General features: G+C 39.2%; 1 protein-coding gene across 1 annotated transcript in view; it reads left to right on the top strand.

Moving 5' to 3' along the window:
- The window catches only part of LOC138239474 (piezo-type mechanosensitive ion channel component 2-like), a 63581-nt gene that overhangs the window by 14364 nt on the left and 23540 nt on the right, over nt 1–25677 (top strand). The gene's annotated exons all lie outside the window — the stretch shown is intronic.

Genomic DNA, 25677 nt, shown 5'->3' with positions numbered 1-25677 from the left:
AAATGAAACACTAGTACGGTATATGCATTTATTTAATAAATAAATTGTGGTGCATGTTCCATTATAGAAATATTGTTACTTCACGATACCCTACTGTCAAGCTCTGACTTATTGAGTAAAGAGCTGTGAAGCCAAGACCAATGTTCAAATATGTCTGCTTCAGTCATGTCATCATAGGTGGGCAACGTTTCTAAAGAAAATAAATCAAAAGAAAACATTTGACAACAATTCTTAAAAAAAGCATAGCTATTTTATGAAAAATGCTTAGAATGTTGCCGCAGTACTTGCTTTTATTCCCAACAGCAGTACTGTAGCTTTTGACACCTTAAATACTTATACAGTATTTCTAGTTTGTTTTACTTAAGCAAAAATGTTGTGACTCTTAAAGCTGATTGAATGGTCAGTTTGCTTGATAGTTGCTTGATTTTTTTAAGTATGTGTTTTAAGGGAAGCATAAATGTGTTTAATAGAGATTTGTGAACACATAAATGCAATTTTTTATTCTGTAACATTTTTCCTGCATGTACTGACGACAGTTTGTACTTAAACATCTCTTTATACATATGTCTATAACTGTTGAAGGAAAAGGTTGTGTGAAGAGCAATTTTATAAAATTAACTTATTATAAATATAATGTTACAGGCACATTGCTTGCATCAGTGAATAATATAATTTTGGTATCATCTAAAGTGGAGAAAAAAAGTCAGTAAAAGGCCATTTATTCTAAAGTAAGCACTTAAACTGCCCCATCACCTAAATAGCAGGCATTCATGGTAATACAAATATAAAAAAATGTAGAAAATTATTGTAACAAATTGCGGTTAGTGTCTGAATTAATTACTGGTTTTAAGAAAAAACAACAGCATGTTTACAATGGAATGTTCCTTGGCAACCTTTTTCTCAACCTCATTTGTCTGTCACCACCTGCAACATGTATTCACATATTTGTAAAAACAGGGCAAGTATGATTTGAAAGCTTCCAAATTGAACATATTAATTGCAATGTAATCCAGTACCTCAAGACAAATGGCATGTTTGGAAGTCAAAGACAAACGGAAGCAAACAGACCTTATAAAAGGAGTATACAATGTTGCCATTAAATTAGGAAAGGAAAAATAACTATGCCCTGTGATGGACTGACGTCCCATCCTGGGTGTACCTGGAATTGTGCCTCTTACTTTCTGGGATAGTCTCTGTTTCCTCTGTGACCCTGAATTGGAAGAAGTTATTTAGGAAATGGACAGATCCATGGATACTAAATAACTAAAAGTACTAAGTGTAAACCTTAAATCTTAAAATATATCCTAGAAGTCATTCAGGCATGGTCTATAAGCGTTCCAAAAGCCTATTTTTATTAACCCCCATGGCAAAAAAGAGGCATCAGAACTTACCTTCCTCAGCATCTCAAAACCAAGCTTTAAAGAATGATCTGAAGTGATTGTCCATCATTAACATCAGCTATTTGTTTAAAAACAGTACATGAAAATGCTGCACTTTTTGTATCTTAAATCTGCATGTTTTAGTTAGACCCTAGAACTTACAAGTTTCATGTCAGAGTATCATTCATCAGGTGGCAGTGGTTCAGGGAGGAGAGCGTCTTTGAAAACGTACTATTTAAAGTCTGAAACGTGTGAAGGGGCTGTAACAGAGCAAACATCATTAAAATTTACAACGCTATTTTTTTCAGATTCCAGAAAAAAATCTTTTTTTTTTTTTCACCCTGAAATACTGTTACTTTGTTCAGAAAATCAGCAACACAAATCAGATGGTCTGCATGTAGGTAGTTGTGTTGAGGCCAAAGCAAACATTTAACTTTTTGGGTCCGTTTGTGCATGAAAAAAGATATTGAAATAGAGAGCGTGCAAATGAAACCTGAAAAACATGATTGATATCAAAGTCATTTGAGTTCCTGGAGGACTGACTCCCCTCTATTTCTCTCTGGCTCTGCTCCACATTGGGGTTGTTTGCCTCACACAATTTAAAACTACAAAGTACTTGTAGGCACAAGAGGGTGACAAAGTCCTGATGATGGCTTCAGTGTTTTTTTTTTTAATTTCCTTTACAAAGTGACCTCTGTAACTCAGTTTTCACTGTTCCAGTCTGCAATGTCTTTTCTTCATTTCATCAGCATGGGAAGTCACTAAAGCTCCAGGCATCCAGTAATGATACATAAGCTGAATAATATCCATCCATCCATCCATTTTCACTCCCCTTTCCTGGTGAGGGTCGCCAGGTGGTGAATAATATCACTAGATTAAAAAATACTTCTGGACATCTTTTAGAGAGTGTGATTTGAGGACTTGATTATAACACAAAATCTAGATGCGTGATACAGTATGTGTGCAGTACTGTATCACATCTGATCTACACTTCACATGATTTCAGTGGACAGGCAATATCTGAAATACAGTACTGTCTATATAGTATATGGTTCAAATATACACATGTGCCATCAATTTCATGTTTGTCATCACTTGATTACATCCCCAGTAGAATGTTGATAGCCAAAATCTACTTGGCCTAGCAAATAAACCTTACTCAGTCTTTTTGCAGTTTGTCTGTCTACACCTACATTATGAAAAAATAATAAAAATGAATTAATCCACAGTATTCATATTAGCATGTATATTTATATTGTCAAATAAGAAAAATTGTGAGATGGATGTTTCAGCCGAAATACTTTTTTTTTTTAAGATTATGGAGTTTCTTAAAACTTTTCATCTCTTTCATTTAGGCATGTAAAGATTTCTGAAAGTGCAACTGTTTTGTAGCATTGTTTGATCTCAGTGGATGAAATAGCTATAAACTATCCATCATTCGCGTGACAATGCAAATATCTTTTGTGATCGTAATCTCCAGTGCGGATAAACTTAAAGGTAGATAGTTTTTCTGCATTGAAAATATTATTTGTTTTTTTTTTATTTCTATGACTGTATGGCATTTCATGACCCTTAATAACGTTTGTGGTCATCTTAGACACCACTTCTGGAAAGCTGTCCGTTCCAGTGATCTAGTCGATAAGCAAGGAGGAGTAACCAGGCAGGGGAGCCCCAGCCGAGAGAGTAAGATGACTCTGGGAGCCCCACAGAGACACACAAGTGTCCTGCACTGAAGGGACGGGGAGCTCGCCGGCACGTTCTGCCGAGCTCAAGCGGAGAACAGTATCGGGGAGCCACTGCAGAAGGGCAGGAATTCCCACACGGATTGGGTCCCCAAGAAGTGAATCCCAAGAGACTCCTTTAAACACAGTGGGAGTGAAGGCCAGGTATTTTCTTCAAGGTGGATGGCAACAATCCTTTTTCCCCCAACAGAGCCTGCAGTCATTTCATTATTAGGAGCCGATGAGGGGCCAGGCTCCACTTTCCACACCATCATTTCCACAGAGCGGGCTTGTAAAAGGCGCACTGGCTTCCTCGGTCATGACAACCGCAGCAAGCCGCAAGCCTACTGTAAGGGTTCTTGTTCGGGGCCGAACCAAATCGCGCCCGAGCTGGTGACTGTAGATCTAGATCCGCTCCGGATCTCCAGCACCGGATCTCCAAGCTTGTGGGTCTCCAGGCGCTTTCAGAGAATCGAAGGGAGAGCTCAGGCTCGTCAAGGGCAGCCAGAGGCACACGGTTTTCGTCACGACCCGGGGGAGAAGCAGACACTCACAGGCGGTGTGTCGCCCTCGCTGTCGGTGTCCAGACCGACGTGCAGGGCTGCTCAAGAGAGGGCTCAACGTTCGAGTGCTTCCAGAGCAGCATCCTGGGAATAAATAATATGCGTTGGATGGCTGGGTGCCTGCCTGGTAGGGGCGGGGCTGGGCTGAGAGCCTCGTGGGGGGTGTCCTGGTTGCGAGTCGCCGCCGGCCCCGACACAAGAAGCGACAGATTGAATGGGAGCGTGCAATTTTCATCCACCCCCGCGGGCAGGCAGGAAAATGTGCCCGTGCGATGTGAACCACCCCGCTCGCAGCAGCGGGCCGAGATTTTTTTCCTTTTTCGGGTGCAATGGAAAGGATGGACTTGCAGTGCACCGCCAGACTGGATGGAGTTGAGCCCCCAGGTGGACTCTCTGGTGCTGTCAGAGAGCCGAGGGGGCTGGGGGTTAAGGGATCGTACAGCGGTCCAGTGTGGCAAGTCCCTGTTGCATAGACTGAGGGGGCCACTCTTGCGCCAGGGAAGCTCAGTTCCAGGGGCCTGATTAACACCTTCCCCAGGGGAGTCCCCAGGAGCTGGAGCAGAGAAAGGAACAAGAAGGCAACAGGAGCTGGACACTGCTTTCTGGGCTCTTTAGTTAGAGGAGCGTAATACTGTAGGTAGAAACAAGTTCTTCAGTGGTCGTGAAGCCTCCTTGTTCGTCTGCAACTGGTGAAGGATGTCACCTATCAATGGGCTGACAGCAAATCGCAGTGTGATGAGCACATCTAAAACAGGCAGCAGCTCATTATCTGGGATGTGGAGCTGCATTAGCCAAAGCTGTCTGTGTTCTGTGCCATAACAGACTTTAAGGTTATATATACATAAACAATAAGAAGCCAAAAATTAAATTGGCATAGTTTTAGTATTTTTTTGTTGCATTAGTAACAATGCTATATCAAAAAAGATATCCTCAGGTTCTTAGACAAACTTGTAGCAAAAGTGTGTTTGCTCAGTCCCAGGATATGCACAGAGAAAGTTTAAATTCAGATCATTGCCAGAGTTACCCTGTGTATAAGGCACCACTAGGCTTTTCTGTCTTACAGTCTGCAGGACAGATCACCTAAAGGTATCTTTAATGTAACAGAATGACAATATAATTCAATGGAGAAGTACTAAGTTCCTGCATTTTATGTCTTACATCTAGCTGATTTTGTTCATGCATAGTTGTTTTTTATTACCCCTATTTACACTCACCTGATAAATGTTCTACAAAATAAAGTGTAAGGAAAGTCACTTCTTTAAGTTATTTATCTGTTTTGTTTCTTTTCTATTAAGAAACCAGGGAAACTTTCATACATTGTGCAGATTTGTGTTTTATAGTTATACTATAAAGCATGAGGAAGAGATACCGTATTTCTCTAGGAGAAGATTACAAAAAAGATGGTTTGTTGCTGTTGGAGACAATACACCAGTATAGATGTTTGCTCTGCACTTCTAATCAGTTCCACTAATCAGTAAAGAACGTTCTTCTTCTCGATGGAAAGGGTAGTTAATATTTTCAGTACAAACAGTATCGATTGTAGTTAAAATAAGGAAGGAGCTTTCAGGGAAGGAAGAACGGTTTAATTGTCTTTTCTCTAGTAAAAGTATAGGTGAAGGTTGTGTTTAACAAAGAGATATACTGTATTAAAATAGGTTCTGACTACTGCAATGAAGCAAAATCTTTCCCCTTTTCTCTGTGTGTTTTTGTGTTACCGTAGTGTAATGACCTGGCTAATTGAACCAGTTTACTTCTGCTACTTTTGTTGAATTTTATCATTCAGATAACCAAGTCCACTCCTTTTGCAAACCAGGACTTAAAGGGATTTTGTAATAAGTTTCTCTTAAACTCCCAATCAAGATGTGCTCAAAGTTTCTAACTGGGGTATGATTTATGGAAATATTTAGTCACTCCTGTAGTTTTTGCTTGCATACTGTAAGTGCGAATCATCTAACTGACTCCATGTACATTTATTTTTTAATCAAGAGTAATTGTATTATGTTTTCTTTTAAAGAAAGTGCAACTCCAGGTGTGATTTATTTGTGTAGCTGCTGCAGTTAGCTGCAATGCTGAAGACAATGGAGCCATAAAAAACTGTAGGTTCGTGCTTACCGTTCGTTATATACTTGAAGAAAGAGCTTTAGCCAGACTGTTACAGTTAATTGCACTGTATAAATGAGAACCATCATGCACCAGTGATGGATATGTTTAACAGCTTCCCGTCCAGCAGGACTTTATACTTTCAGAAACCGGGGTGAGTTCTGGCCTTGATGGTCATTGTAGGTTTCCAGAAAATACAGGGTTAATCAAATGCTGTCGACAACTTTGTCAGTTTATTAGAAATTCCATGGGTTACTTTGACAAAAAACGTTTAATAACGAAAGCTTAAATATCAAAGTTTCTAGCAGTTACCTTACAATCCTTTGCCAGCTATAGAGGAGAAAACCAAACTTTAGTAAAATAATTGGCATTTATATTTGTCTACAACATTTTGACCAACCCTGTACATATTTTAGCTCTAGGGCTGTCAAAAAAGCACGTAACAAAGTAAAAAAAAAAGGTTTCAAACAAGATTGAGAACTTTGTTTTTTTTATGTGCATTGCCCTATAGTGTTTCTTATGTATCTTTGACTTGAGTGTTTTTTTTCCTCTTCATAGCGTGTGATGAAGTATAGAGAGATCTTTCATACGCTTTATCTTAACTGTTTCCTGTCAGTAATCTGACAGCACCACCATTGAAATATGACCGACAAAGTGAAAGAACCTGGTGTACAAAGTCTTAACTATACAAAATCTGAAATTCTTGGTCACTTAGGCAATTAAAACAAGACTTGCAGAAATAAGATGGCCGTATTTCACATGTCACACTCTGTTGTTTTATGTGAAAAATTTGTAGTTTTACAGTTCGTTAATGGTTTGGATAAAGTGCTGAATCAGTAATAAAAAGATGAATTTTGAAAGATGATACCCCTTCTGTTATCTGTTTGGCTGCTTAAAGGCAAATTCCCATTAGTCACTTGTCATATTTGAATTAACATCCAGAATTTTAGTTGTTTATGCAGTTGCATATTTGCATCCTTAAAACATGAGCAACCATAAAACGGTATGGAATGCCATAGTTTAAACTAAATAATATACAAAGCCTCTAGGTACAATTTCTCTTTCTTTATTTTTATTAATAAAAGAATAACTCCTTAGGATCTCATAGTAGAAAAAATTGTGGTCTTTGAAACCAGAAATAGCTTTTTACAAACCAGATGTACTAGTTAAAAGCACTTATGCTATAATTCACAATTAATTCTAGTTCAGTGATTTGTTTGGTTTAATTTTGGCCTTTCACGAGTAATACTGCTAATAATACTTCATTGTTAAGGGATTTAGGCTTTTATGCAGTACGGTATACTCAACCACCAGCAGGCTTCACTTAACTGTCTGTCAAAATGTACACAGTAGCAATAATGCTTTATCTATCAGAAGTCTGCTTCATATACAGATTCAACACAGCAAGCAGTATACACTATGTTGTCCAGGATGAGAAGGAAAAATACCAGCAGTGCTCTGCAGTAATAATCTAAGGACAGAAGTGCATGTTTAGGGCACCTGCAGCATTACTAAACCAAAAACCATATCCAAAAATAATTCTAGAAAAATATTTAAAAATGGCATGAAGCTGTCTCGTTTTTTATTCAACCTTAAATTCACAAGACTTCTTGGGTGAGAGCAGACTGTTCTTTGACATGTATATTCTCAAGCAGGACAAAGCACTTACGGTAGCTGTTTATTTTCTTTTATATATGCCTGTATACAGTATGAGTCATTGTTGTCATCCTTGTTGTCTTTATAATCCATTTGCTGCTGTGACTTTTTAAGCCCCCGGGTAAACGAAAACAAAGCGCGAGCTGGCAGCTGAATCGCCCGCCGCCCTGGTGCTGTGTGTCTGGAAGGTTAAACTGTAGGTGGTGCGCTAGGTGCAAACGGATGAGCAGATGCTGGCTGGAAAAACGGCAGCGCTCTTTTTTGCGGAGCTCCACTTACAGATCGAAAGAAGCAGGTTAAAAGGCTAAACAAAGATTTGAAAATGTCTTGCCTTGCGTCTTGTCAGGCTCGTTACCTGGTGACTGTGAAAACTGTACTGCAGTTTGCACTTTACCAGGCTGAGCGTGATCCTGACCTGGTTTCAGAGACCTTGGTGCTTACGATGGTATACAATACAGAGCTGATCATTATTAAGCTCCACGATATGATTTTACTCTATTTCCCTTGCCACAGCAGTAATTCATTAAGTCATTCTTGTTTCAAAGTTAGAATAAACATTTGAAGCAAGATTGTGTGCTCTTGTAGCCGACACTGCAGGGATAAGGGATTCAGAACAAGAAGCTGAACAGTAGGTTCTCATTGTTCTGGAGATGTCTATTTTACACCCAGGAAATTCATTCGATTTAAAAAATCCCGACTGTGACGCTTCTAGGACTTGGAAACATGCGACTAAATACACAAACCTTGAAGGTTTTAGGGGGTCTATGAACATTACTCAAAATGAGTCAAGGAATGTGGATGCCTTGAAGGACCTTAATTACCCATTTAACGCACAGATTCCATTATTATTGTGTGATATTCATTTGTGGCTCTTTGTATGACACAGACTTGTTGAATTTAGTATGTGGTTTAAACAGCTCATTTGCCTTCTGTAAAAGAGGGAGGGTAAAATATCAAACTGCAGTTGATCACGGTATACGGCAATTACACCACCAGAATGACTAACATTGAGGCTGAGACATTCTTAAAAGGGTACAGATTTGCAAACATTTTTATTTCGCTGCTGCTATAAACCACAAACTGCTGGAGAAACTGTCAGTTACAGTTTGTTTTCTAGCTAAGGAGAGTAATACGATGATATAGAAAAAACAGTGTTCACCTTTGATCAATGTTGTAATAACACAACAATGACGTTCTTTAGAATGTTGTAATAATACAGTTTTTATTGATTTGTGATGTACGCTGAGTTGGAGTCCTGACATGCTTTTATATTTATTTTCTTTACTTAATGGCACTGAATGCCAAGAATAATGAAAATAATTGGCTGTATTTCTATTTATTTGACAGCAGACACTGGAAGGCATCTTACTGAAATATTTGAACTTTCATGACACACGAGGTGGCCAGGTGCACTTCACTATGTATTCATCACTTGGGGGGCTTTTCTTACCATCAATCACTCTTCTGTGAGAAGCGCCAAGGCCCGAGTTGGTGGGTCTGGACCTGGAAGATGTTCTGCACCGGCCCTGTTCGCTTAAAATAGATGGTATTTCGCGATACAGAGTGGTGGAACCAGGCAGAGTGACAGAAGGACGTGTTTCAGTGAGGTCCCCTGTGTTGTGCAGTTCCCTGTCACTCGCATACGGTTCCACAGCCACTCCTGCCAGCCTGACCACAGCTCGCTTGGACCTGTGATACTTCACGAGAAGGGCGTAGGGCAGGGGCGCAGCACCAGCACCTGAGTTAGAAAGGAGCACGCAGAGGTTAATTCCCCTTTGAAATGCGACGACAGGGCTCTGTAGGTTTGTTGCGGATGCGCCTCACTTGAAGAAGCCTCAACGCAGACTGCAGCAAGCTTTTTCTTCTTGCTTTTAAACATGGGGTCAAACTCCACCTGCTCCTCTGCAGCTCGTTGTTGATTGCAGCAACACAGCAGGGGCCCACGCCTGGTGACAAAGAATATTCCTTTTTGCTGTTAAACCTTTCAGCTCTCTCAATTAATCTCTTTTACATTTTAAACCAAGATTGTCACACACTGTATTAGCTTGCCCTGTACCCAGCTATTGTAAACAGGAGTAAATGCGAAGAATCCATACTGGCCAGATTTGCGTCTGTAGGAATTGTCAGGAAGAAATCATTGCTATTGAAAATGTCAGCGCAGTGCCGGGTTAGGTAAGAGTTAATGATCCAGGGCAGACGAGGTTGTGCCCGGAAGGAGGGAGTGTAGTTTTAGCCATTTTCGAGAGCCACAAGGTACACAGAGTGAGTTCTGGCATGGAGCTGAGTTGCAGACAGCTATAAGGTTGGCAGCTGAAGTGTAAACAGGGCAGAGAAAAATAACAGATGAAGTTACCTGTGTGTGTCCCAGAAGTCTGTAATTATCCTAGGGGGAGCTGTGTTAGGGCTGGGATAAGGTAGGTAGTCTGGTACCAGCGACGAAGAGCTTATACAGTTGCACTTTATGTGTACCCTTAAATTCACTGCACACTTTTAATGGATTAATAAGATGCTTTTGGATCCTCTGATCAGAACGGGTCTTAATATACTACGGTATCGGCAAGAATCACTTGCGCAGCAGCAGCACGCATGCAGCAGTTTTTTTTTTAAGTCCAATAATTTTTAAAACCTGTATGTTTCTTAGAAATATAATTTCTTTATTAAAAATATCGTTGAACCACAGTGCTAGTGTGATAGCTTAGTATACGTACCAATTCATCTTACTTAGAACTTCAAGATATTAATCTGCTACAGAGCAATCATTTGTCATCTAAAATTATTTTTTTCTTCTGAAAGGAGTGTTTATTTTAACACTATCCCCTTTCTCAATGAGGAGTGGCATTCACTTCAGTGACTTGTGATTACATTCTTGTCCTAGATGAGACTACCTTTTTTCATGAGACACTTTAGATGTGTATTTTCAAACACTTCATGTGTTTAACTTAACGCCTTTTCCTACGCTTACGCTACAAAATAATTAATCTGAACAGAAATAATCTGGGACCGTAGAGGTGAAGTAAGGATTCAGAAATCCTTTTTGCTAACATATCTTTCAGTAGGAGATGGTGCTACAAATCTGAAAGTGTTTGTTTTGGTGGTTGAATAGAAGCCAGGAGATTTGCAGAATGTTGCACTGCTGAAGAAACAAAAGATCGTTTCATGAGCGAAGACATTCTGGAGCTTTAGTTCCTGCCAAATGCATTAGAACAAGTGGTCAGTGGTCTGTTGTTTCAGTATGACTCCAGCTTATTTTTATTTCAGGCCAAAATACTAAGTTTCTGACTCATAAGCAAAGGTCAGAGTCATTCATCTGGTTGCCAGAGCCATTATCCTATTGAGCAGTTCAGTTTCTAATTGAAACAAAGGGCTCAGTGCAGGCGTCCCACGAACAATGTAGGCCTTGAAGCATGATGCCACAGCACAGGCAGGACTGGGCGAGATCGTGCCAAAATTGTATGCGGTCTATTCATTCCAGGCTGTCGGAAGTGACTCAGGCCAAGTAATGTCACACACCGTTCGATGGTCACACACCAGTCAAATGTTTGTGTATTTTTCAATAAATCAAGTTTCAGAATATGCAGTTTGAACTACGTCCAAAAATAACCTCTTTTGTGGCCACCAGTATGGCACAGAGATGTATGTTTTTTGTGGAGTAATCATAATAACAGGTTATCTAATCTGGAAAAAAATATCGGCTCGTTTCCCATTGACTTCAAGTTTCTGAGTAAGCAGTTTGACGCTGTGGTAGTTTTTCTCTTCTTGATTAATTGCCACTTAATTGTTATCAAAAAAGAAGACAAAGAAACAAGAAACCACACGAGCCCACGCCTGTGGGTCTTGTACATTTGCTGTGGACATAGGAAAGCAAAATTAAGAAAAGACTTTATAATTTGTCATCTAAAGAAACGAAACATCATAGTATTCCCTACTTTATTAATTTAAAATAGTGTCAAGTAAGACTTAGAGACTTGCTGACAGACAATACAATAAACAATCACCTGAGAAAGCCGTTATAAAAGTGGAGAACTGACAACATAATTATGTGAAGCTGAATTAGTAGTTGCCAAATTAATTCCAGAAGAGAGGTTACCCTTACAGGTGATCCATTCAATCCACAATCGTTCCTCAGTTTTGCAGAACATAAGAGCATAAGCAGTTCGTTCCCCGTGATATTTCAATATTGATTTATGGAAGTGCACCTGTGCACAAGCAGAAATGGCTAGAAAGCTAGAAGCTATTACTGTATATTTGGACATTGGCTGTGAGGACGAGCTGTATTGTCCACACAGGGCAAATTAGTTTCCCTCTGCAAATAAATCTGGACATTAAACAAGCCATTAATAGAAAATAACTCGCTGTATTTAAGGATCTTGGCAACGCGGAGTTGCCAATTGTGCAAGACAGGGCTACATCGTGGACAGGATGCCAGTCCATTACTGGGCACGCATGGACACACTCCATTAAGAGACACCCATTAATCTGTTGATTTGTTTTAAATAAAATTTCAGCACAAATGAATTACCCTGCTTTTTGTTGAGGACAACAGTTTAATTTTAATGATGTTTGTTGAAGCTCTGCTATAGAACTTTTTTTATCACAGATACTTTACATTCTTAAAAAAACATTTGTGGTACAGTATAATATATAATAATACCATCAATGTCTACTTTAATGCTGTTTCTGTGTCTACATTTTATTTAAAATACATTTAACGTCTTTCTTCTTGCAAAGATTTATGATAAAAACTGAGCCTGTCTTCAAACCACAAACCCTGTTCTGTGCAAGTGTCAGCAGAGAGATGTAGACAATGCAGACAATTGTAGAATTTCACAACAATCTGGCAGACAAAGTACTGTTGTATTTCATATTCAAATACAAGTTACCTTAGAGTTTTTAAGACTTAAAAGAAACTTTTAGGAGCTGTTGATTTGTGTGTTGTAATGTTATTTTCCTCTCAGAATCAAAAAAGGTTAAATGTGAAAAAACATTGGTCATCACCAGTGGCCTCTCCTGGAAACAATGCATAATGAAGGAACTCAATATTTACCAGTGAATGGAAAAACCATCAAGGTGACTAAATGGAATGAGAAACAAATTAGAGGTTTGGGGTTCCTCTCTTTTTTTGTGGACAGGAATTTGTTCTCCCTCAAGTCAAGATAGTTTCTTTGAGGGCTGCTAAATATACTTAAAGAAAAGCAAAAAAATAAAAATAAAGGGGGTATTCTACATGTCGGACATTCAAGGTGGCATTGTCTGCCCGATGCAGAGTGACCGTACCCCCCACCTGTGCCCCAGAGTGGCACCAGCACTTGAAGACCAGTTGAGAAAGGTGCAGGAAACTGATTCAGGTGTTGTGTGCTTCCATCTGAGGTCTGAGTAAATCATTGACTGGGTGACGGGACAGGTTACAGGACAGCAGCATGAGCAAAACAAGAAATTGCCCGTGTTAAAATCCTGTTTTAAATTGTGTGTCTACTATAGTACACATAGCCAGTACGTGGTATTTCCATTCCAACCTTAGGTCTGAGCATCATTGTATCGCTACCCAAGGACTTGCGAATATATTATGGCTTATGTGGTGAAGGACATAATAACAAAGGAGTCTGGATTGTTTCAGCGTGGAGAATATTTTGTTTCGAAACTTTCATTCTTGGGATTTGTTTTTTGCTCAGTCGGTCGTTTCAAGTTCTTTAAAAAAAGCCTGTTTAAACAAGCAGAATCGGAGCGGTGGGTCTGTTTCACTGCTGCAGTCAGACTTCTGTGAACGTGAAACCTGAATATATACAGCACCGAAAGTAGAAAGTCTTATTTGAGTAAAACAAATGGGCAAAAAATGTTCTTTGTTAAGGAGGTCTTCCAACTTCCTTGGGAGGGTTTCAAAGCCATGCTCAGTGTAATTTCAGCTGCACTAGTGCTACTGCAGATACCTTCTAAACATTCTAAAAAATTCTAAATTCTAAATTCAGATCAGAAGAATCCTAAAAAAATAGTAAAAAATAGTAAAAATAATAACTTCCATTCTTACTTGCCTATATTAATTGATGATACTTGTAAAGTACGCTGCTGAGTATTGTATGTCTGCTTGTTATGTGGATGATATATCGAAGATCTGTATGTACAAAATCAGCTCTCTGCCTGAGGGCCTATCAGATAGAACTGGGATTTTCTGTGCTTGTTTAAACACAGGTGTGTTAGATGTCTTCATAGAATTTAGTGGTAGTTTCTGGAATGTTAGGAAAATCAACCATTTCTGACAGATGATTTATGCTTAGATAAAAAAAAAATCAATTTATTTTTTGAGGCAAGAACAGCGACTTTTGTGAACTATTCCATGAACAGCTAGACTGTTTTTTTTAATTCTTTCATTTTCATACTGATTACTTACTCATGTCATTTTAGCCAAAAATATTTCTCTAGGAATAAGACATACAGTTATGGGTTACTGTATTCTAATTGAAAAAAGCTGTATTTGACAGTTTCACACTTCACACCAGCTCATACGAAAAGCAGCAGAGTAGAGTAAAGAGTAGTTATTTCAGTCATGGAATGTATGGGTCTCACAGTGCTGATATTAAATATGTATTTATCATTACTGAGATAATCTACATACAATGAGGAATATCTACAGTATGTATAAATTTGATCAAGATAAATTAGATAGGCTCTTCACATTTTGAAAAATATATCAAGTTTCACCTAAAGATATATTCTATCACAGAAATTACCAAAATAGGTTAAATACTGCTCTGGTAATTTTTCATATTTCTGAATCAAAAAGAAAAAACGCATTTAGTTATATGTACAGTATTAGTAGACTAAGAACTACATACAAACATAAAAAACAGGACTTAGGGGTGTAAATGTAGGAGTTCGAGTTTTTAAGTAAATTTAGCTACTGTACGTTAGAAATATTATTTATTATGGTCTGTCAAAGAGTGAATCAAAATGGGCAGCCTGTTATTTAACTAGAGCCCTGGGAGTTTCTGCTTGAGCTCAGGTTCACTTGTTTGTGCAGATTAATTGGAATAAAGAAACACTAAATCTCTTGCTGGATTCGACGACCTTGGGCTTGTATTGAAATACCATCTTTTTAAGATGCTCTCTCTGGATTATTAAAATTGAGAGGGTTTTCAATCCTCCCTTGGGTGAATTTGTTTTGTTTTCCTTATGTTTTTCTTCAGAGTCCCATAGTCTCAGTTCCTGGAGATGATGGTTTTTGAGCCATTAGTGTTAAGTTCATTCTTGTATGGTGTATTATTTTGTATCTTGTTTGTAAATGTGGAATGATATGAAACATACTGTAAGTACAGTATAACCTCATATGAGGAATTATGTTAATATTAAACAAACCATTTTGTCAGAAATCACAAATGTATGGATACCGATGATTTTAAGTCTTACTTCAGTCAGTGTGTTAGGTACATTTCCCTGACGCACACTGCACCTGAAAGGAAGGTCGAGTCTTACAGATTACCTCAGGAAATTTGGAGTTAAGTAAAAAAATCTTAATATAACATTTTTTATATTACATCTTGGGTAATACAAAAGTTATCAGCTACCAGTAATAGCACAGATAAACAAAAGTTGCCATTATTGGGAAGTTTCCTGGTCGGTTTGCTGGGTGTCAGTTCTGTGATTAGACAAGTAGGAGGCAATTCTGCACTGAAGCACTGATAGGTATTATGCTTTAGGCACCCGGCCACATGGTGTAACAAGTTCCAGATGCTTTTTTGAGCTTAATTCAAAAGTACTTCTGGTGTTTTTTTTTAAATGGAGCAAACATAAAGTTAATGCACACACATTACAGCAATCATCTATTTAGTCCGGCTTCTGCAGTGAGAAATAGCTCATTTTGTCAAAATCCTAGCAGGAAAACCTGCAAATACAGTACCATTTATGATTCAATTGCAAATAATTATTGGAACACAGAGTTGGAGATGAAGAACTACATATTCCAGCAAATCCAAATGGTGAACTTTTCTTCCTGAAAAAGTCTATTAACCCTCACCTCATTGATGGAGATGAAAAACAGTCTGAGGAGTCCATGGCTTGACTGGGTTTAGATCTAGTGACTGAATATCAGTATTTGGCTCAGGAGCACTGTCATCCTGGAAGCAGGAAAGACATGCTGCAACATGGGGTGAAGATGATCACTCAGGACCATTAAGTAGTGATTAGCATTCACCTTGACTTCTAAGGGAATGAGCTCACCCAGGCCGTGGCAGCAAAACACACTCTACAACATTACAGAAGCACCAGAACACTTCAGGGTTGGAGCCAAGCACTTAGGTCTGTAGATCTGAAGGTTGGCAGCACTGTCCGTTTGTCGTTGATTCGTCTGACCAGATCACATTTCCCCACTGCTAGGCAGTTCATTGCCTGTTCTCTTTGCACAACTGGACTATGACAGAGGCACTGCTGGTGTGATTAGCAGGTTGTGCACTGCACTGTGTCTCCCTGCTCTGTGCAGTTCCTGATGGACCTTTTTGTGATGAAACTGGCTGCTCACACCCCAAGATGAAATTTGGTTTCAAACGACCTGCAGTTGCTCACCTGCCTTGCTTTGCACTTCAACAGTATGCACAGATATCACCTGGCGTATGCTGCTTAACGTGCCCCCCAAATCCACCCCATTTCAAAGTTGATCTCTCTTCATTCAGCCATGATAGGCATAATTATAGGCACACACACCTGAAGAAGGCTCCATAGCCAAAACATTCTGTTTCCTTCTTCTCTTTTCAACATGGGATAAGCCTTTACTTTTTCTTTAGTTATAGACAATCAGGCCTGTGCTGCATTTTAATACAGGTACAGGACCCTAAGCATGCATAATTAATGTGATGTATGAGCCATATCTGTGGGGACGGCCTTGGTTTCAATATACAGTACTTGGTGTTCCTCATTTGTTCATCTGTTTCCATTGTTTTTATTTATCAGCTAGCTCTATATATTATCAAGAGTTTATATAGTTGACTTCCTGATTTTGAGACATCTGAAGCAGTTACATTTATTTAAACCTGGAGTGTTCTCTTACATATTTGCATATTCGTTTTTGTTAATAGTCACATGCGATGTTAACTGCGGAGTTTTAAATGATCAGTACTGGAATCGTTGCTCGTGGAATGGCCTACCCAAGAAATTTTAACTTCACTGTTGTGCCAGCAGTAATTCATACACATGTATGAATGTTAATTTATGTTTAATTTTATATTGTGCTGCCAGACATACACCACTCTGCCATATAAAACATCCACAGAAACCCCTTCATTATAATTTGGCAGAAAAATAATGAGAAAAGATCATATGAAAATATTATTCTGTTGTAAATGAAATCACGTTTAACACCTAATGCACTGAAAATATTATTCTAAGTTGACTGTTCAAGCTTCATATTAGTCAGAACCAGCATTGCTCAGCTCTCAATCAAAGAATCATTTTGATGGACTTTAAACCAAGAAATCCATCATGCACGGTAATGTTCCATGTTCACAAACAGTGCCACAGGTCAAGAAAATGCCCTCCAACTTCTTCAGAATAAACAATGAAACAAAATCTACAGAACACAAGTGGGAGGCTACATGGAAGAGCATTTAAATCCCAGAACAGGAGGTTGTGGTATATGGAACAAGTTAGCCAGCAGTGCTATTGAAGCCAATACTCTGCCTACATTCAAGAAATGGCTGAATGAGATCCTTGGGTCAAATAACTACTATCTTCCAAACAGGCTTGATGGTCTGGACAGTCTCCCCTTGCTTCTTTTCTTATGTGCTTCTAACCACAGGCTTGTTCAAGAGGGCCACCGGTCAGAAGCTGACTGCCTAGAAATCAAAAAGAAAAGCAGATCACCAGGAGTCACCTGTCAGGAAACTTTACTTGAGGATCAAATAGCCTGTGAGGAAAGTTGAAAAAGGATACAAACAAGTAGCCGAGTTTTATGCACTGATGATAAGCAAAAGGTGTTACTTAATGTAGAGAAGCGGTTTGAGTTCTTCTGCTTGTGTTAAGTGTTGGCAGAGTTTATTACTGCTTGCTACTGGAGTCTGCTTGGCTGACTGGTTCCTTTTGACATCTCATAATGGGGAAAACAAACAAATGGTCACAATTTTAATCTAAAGAGATTAGGGAAAAAAGAAAGAAAACCGATTATTCCTCAATTTGCTACAAATAATGTCTAGTTATTGATAAGGATAGCGTTAAAGAAGATATTAAAATACTTTGTCCATTTGTTTTGCAGCTAATCCACCATAAAGAGAAAAGCTAGAATTAACACATTATTCTCCTCTCACTCAACATGAATGAAACGCATCAATATGAATTAACATATCCTTTTACAATCAATCAATCAATCCCAGTTCTGATTTGTTTTATTAAAAATAACAGCTTGAGACAGCAGAGGTAAAGTCCCTTCCTACAGAAGTCAAAGATCAAGGATTTTTGGATGAATGAGGTTCTTAGCGTGAGAAGAAACCATAGCCAGACTGTACAGAAGCTGTCAATGTCAATTAAAATAGCATTCGGTTTCCAGTGTGGTAAGGAGACGGAATTGTAACTTCTAATTAGGTGAGCTGAAGAAAAGAAGCATTGACTTTGAGCAATCTGTCCCGGAAAATCGGACTTTCCTCTGCTATCAATCAGTCTCCAAAGCATTCAGTATAAATGCTTTGTGACTGAACAATCAGCAGTCCGCTTTCAGTGTGGCCCCCTCATGAAAAACCAACAGAGCTGTAAAAATCCCTGGAAAGACTTGCCAAGAGCTGAAGAACAACAGAGGGAGTTTGCACACGTTTCTTTACCCCATGACCAGCTCTCCAGGAAATATTCGCTGCGGGTCAAGCTCTCAAGAATTGGCCTGTTGACACTGATAAAAAAAAAAGATAAGCCTCATTTAGTTAAGTATATCTTTAAGCAATTTTACATTGAAGTGGCCACAGGCTAGGTTTTTATTACTGCTGAAACCTGGCTTGTCATTGGCTGTTTATACATGGGACAAATTACATACAGCTGGTGGTGCACAGTATTGTTTGGGTTGGCGGCGGAGTATCTCCCCGAAAATCTGTAAACTTTTTTCTCCTACTTCCTTCTAAACACTAAAACAACTGTAACTATACAGTATATACATACAGATTGTGTTTAAATCAGTGCATCAAAATGTGTTTTGTTAGGCGTTTCAGATTTTACAGAGTAAGTCCTTGTTTACATAAATGCAATATAAACATCTGTGGTGTGTAACGTTCTAAAATTAAATTGACCTTGTTAAAACACAGTGTAGTTACAGTATTTTTCAGTTTTCAACTTATCTTCTTGTGTATTTGATTAAGTTAATTGCAGATTGCTTTTAACAGATTACTTTAGTAATTTGGAGATCAGTCTCCCACAATTCATAAGGTTCCTTCCTACACTTTAAAACTTACTGGAGTAGCCACTGAAAAATGTAGGGGCCAGGAAAAAATACTCTTGTCGTTATGATGTGCAGAGTATAGGTATTGCAGACTTACCGTAGATTAAGTCAATTAATTTCACAACTACAGTACACAGACCTTGAACCTAAAAAACCCCTATCATTTACATCAAGTTTAAACCTCAGAGTTAATGTGCATCAATGCATGTTTACTGTCACTGCACTTTTAGTTCTGCAGTGTCTATAAATTGTCAGTAGGTGCCATTTTCAGTTGTTAGAGTTTGTCTAAAGTGTTGTCCTGTGTTTGTCAACAAGTCGCACTCAAAGTGCATTCCTGTCTTTCCTGCACGCGGTACAGCACATACAGTACTGTAGGAGGACTGGGCCATGAGTTTGTTCTTTACATTCACATCTGTTTATGCAGCTGGGTATTATACTGGGGTAATTCAGGCAAAGAACCTTGCTCCAGGGTGCAGCACGGGACTGGAGCCAAAGATCATCCAGGTACCTGTGCAGATCTCTGACCGGTGCTCCACACTGCTGTTAGTGCAGCTGCAACCAATTTTATTACGCAGCCATTTCGAGAAAATACATTCTCAGTAAATAGTAAGACAAGTCCAGTGTGTACACATAACTAGATGGACAGTAATAAGGTTTTTTTTTTCCTTCGCTAATATTTAATATTTGCTTGAGCACTCAATGGAAATCATGTCATGTTTGATGTTGCTTTCAGGAAGAGCAAGTGGGCATCACCTTGGGAATAACAGGGTTATGTGTCCATTCATAAATAGTTTAAAATCACCCCTCAGAATGCAAAGGTTTTGAAAACATTATTTATTGTTTATTATTTGCATAAGCATTTCATTGCAACTCTTTTTTAGAACTGTTTTTCGGTAAATAATTCAGTAATTGCAAGATATGTAGAAGTCATATTTACAGGATTTCTCTGAGACTTTAATGTATGCTTCAAATACACAAAAAATATTTTTCACATACAAGAGATTTTGAAACAATGCCTCATAAGTATACTATACTCAGCTTTTCTCCCTCTAATTATGGAAGGGGCAAAGGATGCTTGTATAAAGGTCTCCGCCACCCTTCTATGGCGCAGCAGTGTAGAGGTCAAGAATAGCTGTTGCACCTTCTTTTTCCCTGGAAAGACCTGCCTTATCCAGCCCATTGAGCTTCATGACATCGGGCCCCCTGCAGACAGCACAAGCAATGACTCCCAAAGCATTTGTGGTGCCTCGTTTGTACGTTTAACCTGTTCTGCTTTTATTTCTGCGATATGTTATGGAATTTCCCATGAAAGTCCGGGAGGGATGACAACAGCCAAGCTCAGCCATCCTCACCTGTCAGTAGTTGTAATCGGTCCAGGTGTTTTCTCACCTGAATATTTTAAGTACTGTACTTTAGAGCAGTAGGTAAAGGTTTATTCTGTGCTGAAAGGTAAAAAAGAGGTGGCGGAGCCTTCTTCAGGTGTGTCTACATAATCCCAATCTCGCCATCACGTGCATCTTTTTGTATCCCTCCTGCACCCCATCTCCCCCTCTGCAGCTGCCCCTGGGTCACCCCTCACCCCACAGGGGGCCCCAGCCTCCTCGTCCCCTGGCCAGGAGGTTAGTCCTCAGCCAAGCAGGTTCAGCCAAATTATTGTAACTTAGAACATCACTAAACCTTTTAATTTGCCTATTACTTCACAACCATTATTGTTGGTTGATGTTATTCCGAGTAAACTTTTTTCATGGGTGAATGATATCTCTTAGCCCAGATGTCTCTCTGGCAAAAATCTCATTCACTTGGTTTCTGCTGCTTTGGATTCTGAGAAATTGGTTGTTGTTTTTTTGGCAGAGTATCACTCTGTCCGTGAAGTTGTTCCCTATGAGCAATTCTCTGATCCATTGAATTTTTCCTGCAGAAACCAGGATGATATTTGTACTAAGACACGTGTTTACTCCTTATTTTACACTGACTTTACCATTAAAAAAGTCTAAGTTGGGATGAAGTTTAATTTAAAACAATTTAAAATACTGCAGCGTTTTGAAATGTATTCTCTGTTTTTTTCTTTTTGGGGGAATTTTATGTCTTTGAATCTCAAGTTTTGTAATATGCAATATGTAATATACACTGTACACTGTATTTCTTATGATGTGTGCTTCAAAGCAGTAGCTGGCACCCCTGTCTTGCAAGATGGACATTATAGATATATAGAACTTAAAGGTAGAATTTAAAGGCAGCTCTGTGTTAAGTAATGTATCCTTAATCCATGTGGTTTGACTTCATATCAGGAATCTGATCTACAAGCTGTAAGAGGGAAGCACTGATACAAGTACTGCAGTTTACCAAAGAGTCAAGATATACTTACATAATACACACACGCAAATATAAATTAACTGTATGCACTGTACAGTATTAATTGTAACAAATCCTACCGTACTGTACCTTATGTTCCTATAAAGAACTGGTTCACCCAAAAACAATTGTAAAAAATATTTTAATTCAAAGAAAATGTGTAAGTCATTCTATCCAAAGATTGTTCAGTCAACATTTTGAGTCACGCTTTGTTTTTCATTCAGAACCATTGAAATATCATCTAGGCTTGTGAAGCGGTAGCAGTTCTGATGTTGGTTTGCTATCTTACTACTGTAATAGTATGTAGCAATTCAATTGTTACAGCTCAAGGGTAAAAAATTGCCAATGAACATTGACATTCAGTGCTTGAAACAAATGGTAATGTGAAAAATGTGCAAATTAACCCTCTTTTTCTCTGTGATTGGGAGGACTGGTACTGAATTAAAAAAAAAGTCAACAATCAACGATTGTTAGGCTGCCAACATCATGTGAATAAAATGCATTAAACCGTACAGTACTGCATGTCATAACCATCTCACAGTTGTGTGTCAGTAACTGCAAACATGACAAAACAATGCAAAATCTCAGTGACCACACTAGACAAGCCTGACACCATAAAGCAGTAACATACTGTGACAGTATGTGGTACCATAAACAGTCTATTAAGGAGCCAAAGTCTACCTTATGGCATATACACTGTACAGGTGATCTATAAATGTATTCATGATGTAGCTGTGGAATGTTATTGACTAATTGATTTTATTTCTGTGTAAAAATATTTTCCTCAGTGTGTCTGAACACCATAAAAATTGACTTTAAGCACAAAAACTTAACAGGACATAACAGGAGCCTTGTGCTGTGCTGAGCTTCTCACCTGCAGCTTCCTGACAGGAACTGAACAGGATTGACGGGGTGGGTTTTGCGTTCAAAAACACATCTCCTCAGAAATGGAGAAAATAGTTTGGGAAGATAGTACAGTGTGCTGTTAAAAGCTGGCTGCTGCTAGACAAGGCTATTAATCCAAACACTTCTATACCAGAAGTATGTATGAATCACAGTTTTATGTAAATAGTAAAAATCAAGAATGTTCTCCTTAAAATAATATTTCATTATATAGCATTTTTGTGTCAATATGGTTACCCTTGGGGCTGTATATGTAACAGGTATGTAATAGTATTAGATCACAGTTGCAAAGACATCCTGGACACTAGCAACTGTGTCCCGTCAAAAGAGCATAGTCTAAACTACAGCACTGATGTACGCTGTCTAGTTTTCAATGGCATGACTTCACTTCGGTAACATGCTTGCTGTACTGGGCCTTGTCACCCATGTGAGCAGGAGATTAGGCCATGATGACCTGAAGTGTGTGGTGCGAGCGAGTTCCACAGCTGTCGAGCACAAACTTGCACACCTTGTGGGTAATGCTGACACCCAATCCACACAGCTCATGGTCACAAGGTGTGCAAGTTTGTGCTAATCCCCTGCTCACATGTGTGACAAGGCCCAGTACAGTGAGCATCTTACCGAAGTGAAGTCACGCCCTTGAAAACTAGACAGTGTACATCAGTGCTGTGGTTTGGAACACAAGGCGTTCTTTTGACATCATTACATCTGGTGAACAGAACTCCTCTACAGTCTAAGTTATGCCAGTGGTCCACTTTCAAACAAGCCCACACAGGACACTGGTCTTCACACAGATTTTCAGAAGCGGAGCTACATTCATTTCTCTTCCCCTTTTCACACTTTCCACTTTTTTCTTTCACATTTTTCCCTTTCAGCCAATCTTAGGAAGTCCAGAATATTAGAATTCCTCTCAATTACATGAATCAAACTCATCCCTTTTATACAGAGACCCCGGTGCACATAACGTGGCGTAACCATTTACATCAGTTTTCCCCCCAACTTCTGTTTAATCAGTACCAATTGCCCTAAATGATGAGACGTTGGAGCCTTATAAATGAAATAGCAGAATAACCGAATTATCTGAGTGATTCAGCTGTAAATCACTTTTTTTCTTACACTAATCATTTACACTAATCATTTCTCCCTCATCTTCACACTCTCTTCCACAGAGTCCTTAATCCTGTCTGCTAGTGTTAAAGCACAGGAGGACTTCACGTGTGCTATCTGGGGTCTCTACATTCCCTTCTGAGCAAACACGCGCGCACACACACAAACACGCACAGTTTTGACGTCTCATTCTAATTTCATATTGTAACGCATGCGGCCGACATTAGAGGTTGTGCAAGCCGGCTTGCCAGCACGGTGACGTCACCGCCCTTCCCCGTGAAGGGACCCCAGGGACCGCAGCCGCCGGGCTGGGGGTAGAGCTCCCTTTAGCTCAACTGGCTGGGTCCCTGTTGTGCAAAGCCGGAGGCCTGGGTTCGAGTCCCCAGCAGTGGGGGGCCGACCTGAGGTGGCAGCAGCGAGGGCGCATGCCCACGTGAACCCGAGAGCGCGACAGTATCAGTGGAAGATGTCGTGTGGCTAGTCTGCATTGCCGCAAACGGGATGAAAGCTGTGATTGACTGACATTCAGTAGTCGTGCCAGGTGGTTCATAATTAATTGCCACACAATCCATGGCCTTTAGCCTCGCAGTGTTGGGAAACTTAGATTACTGTCATTGTGGCCACATAGCAGTCCCGCTGGACTAATGTAATCAGCTGTAAGTTATACACTTCATTATATTGCAATGGATAGATGCCCAGAGCAGGAGATGTGGAACACAGATGCAGGGGAAGGTTATTAGGGTGGTAAATAATAATAACACAAGATGGCACAAGGGGAACTTCTATGAGGAATAAAGGGTTGTGTCTCAGGCAGGAGGACCTTCAGCTGCCTAAGATTTAGTTGGTAGTGTTTAAGACCCTCTGCCTTCTACCTTCAGATATTACTGTAGGTGGCCTGTTGTGCTCGTACTGTATTCGTGATTGACCAGCTGGCCCACATTTTGAGGTTGGGATTTCAGGAATGAAAGGGGATGTGAACACGGAACTGTAGTGAAGGGCTGAATGATCTGACTGGAAGAAGTGGCACGTTCTGTGAAGAAACATATGTAAGATAAATATTTCATTAACTGCTAATGGTGTGTGCTCTACTTCATCTAGGGCAGCAAAGTTTGAAGTTGAGTGTGGTTCATTCACTCGCTACCTTTAAAACATTTTATCAGGATTGCTGTTTATGAATTCCCCCTCTAAAACGTTTCAAACTGACACATATCACTTAAAATGGATCCAAACCTTTTTATATCTAAGACCAAAAGGTGTTTTTCCAATTCAGCAGCTAAACTACGTTAAGGAAAAACTAAATAAACCAAGACTGTGTCCCTTTTACACATTTCCTCTGGTCAAAGCTTAATGTGACAGTCTAAATAGTGCTTAATATAATATTTGTACTTTACATTATTAGATGTCTGACTATGTACTGTACGTGAGCATCAAAGAATCTCTGTAAGCATTAATGTTTACTGGACAATATCAATTTAATATATTTGCACAAATACAGTTTGTATTAATGTAATAATATTTTTACTACCAATCTCATTCATAACGTGTGGCAGCTAGCTGTCAAACACACAAAGTAAATCAATTTTGTTTTCTACATGACTCAATCACCAGGAAAGTGCGATAAAATGTGTGAAGAAATATGCAGTGTAATATTGCACCTTTTCACAAGCACTGCCACAAGCACCTCAAGCTCTTGGGAGTGAAACACAAGGCCGTTGCACAGGTTTTACTGCCTGTTTATGATTTTTTCTTGCTTGTCCTGGAAAATGTCTCTGCGAAGTTGCTGATGGCTTTCGACAGTCTGAGTTTCCAGAGGGTGCTGGGGCTGTCAGTACAACACACGTATCAATAATTGCACCAGAAAAATTTCCGGAAAGTGTCAGTGTGAAAGAGGCCTTAGTTTGCCTTAAAGTTCCTCAGAACCCACTGAAACTTTCTAGTTTCATCAGAACATTTGATCAATCTTTCTTTGAATTAGATTTTTGTGTGGCCTACATAATACCTACAAGGCTACATACAGTAGCTGGTTCTAACAAAATACATAACTATTTACAGTATGACTGCTATTACAAAAGTGGGACAGAAACGGATAATTAAGTGTTCTTTTCATTTTTCAAAGAGCATGTTATATTTATTTGGTTTAGAGCTATGTGTAGAGTTAGGATTAGAGTTTGGGCATATATGAAAATGTATGTCTTGTGGTCATAAGGGGTTTGAATATAGTTGTAACAAGTTAATTGATGAATTTATGAATTTATTCACTCAGTGAGCAACATGGTACTCACCAGTCGCTACAGGCTTGAGACAAGCCGTAATGCCTGCAGACTGTTAGCTTAGGAAATCACAACAGCTTCAGGGGAGGCCATTCAGACTGTTAATTTTTGTTTAAATTGCCTGATGGCTATTTACATTTTTGGAAATCAACCTTTGCCTTAAGAAGGGAAGGCTCCGTTTTGTAGTTATATAGGAAGAAAAGAGGTGGAACTAAGGTGTGTGTGCGTTTC

The sequence above is a fragment of the Lepisosteus oculatus genome, chromosome 6 (assembly GCF_040954835.1).
Source record: "Lepisosteus oculatus isolate fLepOcu1 chromosome 6, fLepOcu1.hap2, whole genome shotgun sequence".
NCBI lineage: Eukaryota > Metazoa > Chordata > Actinopteri > Semionotiformes > Lepisosteidae > Lepisosteus > Lepisosteus oculatus.
This window is presented reverse-complemented; position numbering and strand designations above follow the sequence as displayed.